The sequence below is a fragment of the Artemia sp. Qi Xiang Cuo genome, unplaced genomic scaffold, assembly GCF_049724085.1.
Source record: "Artemia sp. Qi Xiang Cuo unplaced genomic scaffold, ASM4972408v1 HiC_scaffold_3212, whole genome shotgun sequence".
In the NCBI taxonomy this organism is placed as follows: domain Eukaryota; kingdom Metazoa; phylum Arthropoda; class Branchiopoda; order Anostraca; family Artemiidae; genus Artemia; species Artemia sp. Qi Xiang Cuo.
In genome coordinates, this window is record NW_028300605.1 from 26,334 (window position 1) to 32,333 (window position 6,000).

The window sequence follows — 6,000 nt, forward strand, 5'->3', positions numbered from 1 at the left end:
ACTCGTTTTAAGATTTATTTGTTAACTTACATTATTATCTATTGAATGTTTGTTTGCATTGATTGTTTATTTAATTTCTGTTCGTTTTAAGTTTCATTTGTACTTCAATAGGAAAATATTTTTTTCGTCTTAAACTTGATTTTCATATTCAATCTAAGCATTACTGGCTTTAAGATCTATTTATACATTTACATTATTACTTGTTGTATGTTATTGCTATGATTATTTATTTAATTTCTGTTCGTTTTGGGTTTCATTTATTCTTTAATAGTAATGTCTGGTCGTTTTGAGTTTGAATTTTAAAAGGTATTTGTATCTGCTGAGCTTAAGTTTATAATGGCCTTTACTTTTCTTTGAAAAACTTATTTTTCAGAAGGTTTTTTAATTAATTTTTGTTCATTTTTTATTGCAAAAAATTTCAGGTTTTTAAAAATTCCTTATTTAAAAATCAAACTTCAAAAAAATCAAATATTTATCAAAGTATCAAAACTGATATCAAAGTAACAATATCAAAGTGAAAAAATGGGTTTGTGTCAACCTCGGAGTTTTTATTATCTGATGTTTTAACTATTTTTAACAAATTGATATCTCAAAATTTTTATAGGATGGGTTGGGGAAAAAGGGCTTGGGGGGACTAGATTAAGTTTCGGTCTCCTTCGACTCTTTAAAAGCAACCTAAAGATTTCTATTTTCAAACAAATGAGCCGTCTCTGAAGTTTTTACGAGTATGCCTTCTTTAAGAAACATATTAACCCCCTGAATATAACTTACAATGCCACTCCCGGGACCCTGGGGGTTGTGTCGACCCTGGAGCCTTTATATCCGATGGTTGAACTATTTTTAGCAAAATGGTCGCCTGAACTTTTTATCGTATGGGTTTATCCACAGTTTATATCACAGTTCATATAATTATCCAGTAAGCTTATCACAGATCATTTCTGGTTTTCGTTTTCGGTGCGAACAAAAAGCTCTTCCTACTTCTTCGTGCAGTTATGGATCAGTGTGTTTGCGTCTATCAATGAGAAATGGTTACTAAGTGCATTATTCCTAATAGCGGGTTTCCACTTGTTTCCGATTGTTTCGCGTCTGACTTGTCTACCCGTGAAAAGATTTGATGCCGCCTATGTTTCTACGCTCTCTGTAGCACTCGCACCCCGGTCCAGGTTTTTATAATGGGTGAGATAGGGAATGATCATACTGGATAATTCTATAAACTGTGGTTTATATAATTAGCAGTATAATCTTTCCCTATCTCACCCATTATAAAAACCCGGACCGAGGTGCAAGTGCTCCAGAGAACCTATAAACATAAGCGACATTAGATCTTTTCACGGGTAGACAAGTCAGATCTCTCTTGAACGTGATACTTGGCTTCAACATTGGAACACTAATTTTGAAGAAACTAATTTTAAATTAATTTATTCCAATACATACATGAAAATCGGTAATTAGTAGTGCATTGTTATTATTAGATGTTTTTAGGAATTAAAAATAGGTTTCGAAGTCTCAAGTTGGTTTCCAAGACATTTTGAGAAAGTTTCTGCCAAAATGCGTGTTCCAGGGTAATTGGACTGCTGATGGCAGATCAAATGAGAGGAGCTGTTTGTACGCGCCGATATATATATATATATATATATATATATATATATATATATATATATATATATATATATATATATATATATATATATATATATATATATATATATATATATATATATATATATATATATATATATATATATATATATATATATATATATATATATATATATATATATATATATATATATATATATATATATATATATATATATATATATATATATATATATATATATATATATATATATATATATATATATATATATATATATATATATATATATATATATATATATATATATATATATATATATATAAAATTAGTTCGGATGTTTATAGGAATTACAAGTAGGTTTCGAAGTCTCGAGTTGGTCTCAATCAGGAACCCTTATCGCTATCTAAATTCACAAAGTGCAAAGATTTTCAAACAGAGGTGTTTATTGTTTAAAGTTCAGGAAAGGTTTGCCCATTTCATACGAAAACATTGATTGAAAACGAAACTAGTCTTATCTAGGCTCTCCGCCAAAACAGGCAGCTAGACTTTTCAAATATCACAGGAACTACAATCTCAGAAAATAAATATCTCGACGTGAAAAAAAAGATAAACCATCACGTTGCTGATCCAGAGGGGGGCAAGGGATACCCCCCTAAAGTAGTCTAAAGTTGTGTCATTTACCTTACTAACTCAAGTTTGCATTCATTAAACTTGCTCCTAACGTAAGTTTATCGGATCAACCTATTTTGCCCCCCCCTTAAAAAATCCTGTATCCGCCCCTGAAACCATCACACCTATTCCACCAGTTATTAGAAGAAAAAAATCCTTATTTTCACAAATTTCCTCAACCCCCCGCCCCCTTTTTTATAAAATCCTACATAGGCCAATCAGTTGAGTCCACTGTATATAAATATTAGATTTTAATAATTTTTATATAAATTAAGTCATACCTGTGAGATTTGACAGTTGCAAACCACTTGGCGGGCTCACCAAGTTTTTTTCTGCTTTCGCAATTTCGAATAATGCACTTTCTAACCATTTTTCATTGATTGACGCAAACACACTAATCCGTAAGTGCACAAATAAGCGGGAGGAGCTTTTTGTTCTCACCGAGAATGAAGAGCCATAAATCATAGGTGGAAATTTGTCGATGACTTGACAGTTTTAGAGATATGTCATAAAAACATGTTTAGCAACCCAATGGGCATACTTCAAGATATTGCACGTGAAGGCCTCTTCCCTTGACAAGACAGTTAACCCTTCTAAATCCGCAATACTCTCAGTATGCTTTCCTTAAATTCCCTCCCTTTTTTCTTGCTTCTATTCCTTTTGAAACCTCTGTCACATCACTTAAACTCCTTGGTGTTACAATTTCTTCCAATTTGAAATGTGATGCCCATATAAATAATATCATAGGACAATCAAACTCCTCGCTTTCCCTCCTTAAACTTTTAAATAAATTTAGGTGCCCCCAATCACATTTACTACAAGCATACATTTCTTTTGTGCGTCCCATATTAGAGTATGCTTGTCCTGTGTGGCACCCTGGCCTCTCAACTGAAGCAACACAAAAATTGAAAATGTCAAAAAGAGAGCTCTAAGAAATATTTTTAAAGAGGGAAAGATACCATATTTGCATTTGTTAAATATTTCAAAACTAGAGACCCTTGGGAGACTAAGAAATAATTTGTGCCTCCGTTCTGCAAAAAATGCCATAGCAAACACTTGGACGGCAAGTATTTTCAACAAACGTGAGTCCCCGTCAAGATTACGGCCGCCTTGAGATGTTATTGAGCCCATCCCGGTGTTGTCCCCCAGTCGCTGCGTTACTTCGAGATACGAAAGAACTTTTGTCCCCTTTTTTACAGAAAAATGAATAAAATGTCCCAATTGTTTCTTTTTTCCCCTCTTTTTTTCCCACGCTTCTTCTTGACCAGTTTTTATTTTTTAACTCTATTATTGAATTAATTTAGTTGGATTATTTACACGTTATGAGTGTCAAATTTTCTATATAATACGATATGTATGAAAATTTTTTTTTGGAGCGTATCGTATTCCCCCCTTTCCTTGTTATTTATGTTCTAAGTATATTTAAGAGTAGTAGTTGTGTAAGTTTTTTGTGAAAAGTTTTTATATTTTTAACTTTTTATTTTACTGTTTATATTGTTAATTATTGAATTTTAAATTATTTTTATATTTATTTGTTATTTTTTGAATTTTTGCGAGTTTTAGTGCAACCATTTATAATGTCGACTCTGAAGTCCGAATTTGGCCCTGTGTGGAGCTTGTGATAGTGATCTTTTTGAAATAAATATCTTAATGCTTATCTACCTCACTTTTCACGCTAACATTATTTAGAATGTTCAAAAAGCTAGCTGTATTCTAACTTAACGAACCACATATGTTTCACTTGTGGTTCGTAAAAGATTGGGATACAAAGTCATATTTTTTTAGCGTAAGAGAGCAAAGTGATTCAAGAAGGGTATCCCCCCACAACCCATCGCACTGAAAATCCCCTCCCAGAGAATATGCCTCCCGATAATGTCACGTTTTACTTCCCAATAACAAATACTATTCGTAAGCAATAGGCCATTGGCTTTTTTTTTTAATTACATGAAAAAAACAAGTTTTTTAACTGAAAGTAAGGAACGACAACAAAAACTTAAAACGAACGGGAAATTATTCCGTATATGAAAGGTGTTGTTCCCTCCCTCAACGCCTCGCTCTTTACACAAAAGTTTGACTCTTTGTCGCGACTCTCGCACAAAGTGATAAAAAACGCATTGATGGGGACAGCCCTTCCATGGTACGGAGATAATTTGTTTTAAGTTTAATGTCGCTTCTTGCTCTCAGTTAAAAAAGAAAAACTCGCCCAGGTTCTTGCACTCTTTTGCTTGTCCCCCCTTTTTTTCAGGTCCCCGTGTTATGTTAATATATTTTATGTTCTGGCCTTTTTTTTGGGGGGGGGGGTATTGATTTTTTTAACCAAATACAACCCCTGAATGACAAGGTTTATTTTTTTTAAAATTTTATTTAAGTAAGTTATTTTAATTATTTAAAATTTATTTTTTTACCTTTTTATTTATATTACTTTATTTCTCGCTCTGGTTTTTTTTATCTTCGCTTATCCCCCCCTCCCCCCTTCCTTTTTTTATGTCCGTTATGATTCTTTTTATGATTCGTATTTTTTTAATTTTATTTCGAACATTTTTTATATTCTTAAATTTTTAATTTACTTTTGATATTTTTAATTATTTAATGTTAAATTATTTTTCATTATGATTTTAATATTTCGTTGTTGTCTTTTGCATTTTGGCCAGTTTTAGTATAACCATTTATATTGTCGACTCCGAAGTCCGAATTCGGCCCTTTGGGGACTTGTGATAGTGATCTTTTTGAAATAAATATCTTAGCTCATATCTCAGCTGAACCCCCGTATAACTGTACCCCATATAACTGAACCCCATTGAATGGAACCCTCGTGCAACTGACCCCCCCCCCCCCTTGCAGTTGAACCTCCGTGAAACCGCACCCCATGCAACTGAAAAAGTCGAATATCCCCCCTGGTCCTAATAATAAATCCTGCACGGAAACAATCGGCAAATTGTATCATTTGCAATTCTCAGCCCGGTGCTGTGAGGGGGGGCAGGTCATCCTTGGAGGCATAGCCTGTGGATCTTTTGACTATTTTGAACCAAATTGCTATTTCAATATTTTGATCAGTGTTGAGGGGCATCAAAAAGGGCAAGGGGAGGTGGTTGCCCTCAAATCACTCTTCGACATTCCCCTCAAAATAACCTGAAAGTTTCAACTTGATACCCTCAGCAGTTCCTTATATATTGCTGATACGCCCTTTTGACAACCAGCATGCACACACTGTGTTTTGTCTGTGTTTGAGATCCTCTCAAATGTCGTGGGTGGTTATGTCATCACCAAAGGGATACCTATTTGACCTTCGGATTATTTAAAAAAAAATTCAATTTAAATACTTTGATCAAATGTTTTTGGAGGGAGGATTGCTACAAACGGCATGGGACGGGGCTAATAGCCCTCAACTATTTTTCATCATCCACCTCAACATGTCTGAAAGTTTAAAATTTCGGTAATACCCTCAGCCTTTCTGAAGATATTGAAGAGCCTCCTTTTTGATAAACTGGAGTCACATGCCTTTTGATTTATTTTAACATCCCCCTCAACATTCTAAAAATTTCACCTTAATACGCTTAAGCTTTTTAGACACATCCAGAATCAAACATTTCCCCTTTTCCTAATTATAAGTCCTGCATGTATTTAATGGGCAAATTGCATAATTTACAATTTTGCCCCGGGGCTATGGGAGGCATGGCATTCCTAGAGGCATAGCTATTGGACCTTTTGACTAGTTTGAACAAAATGATTAT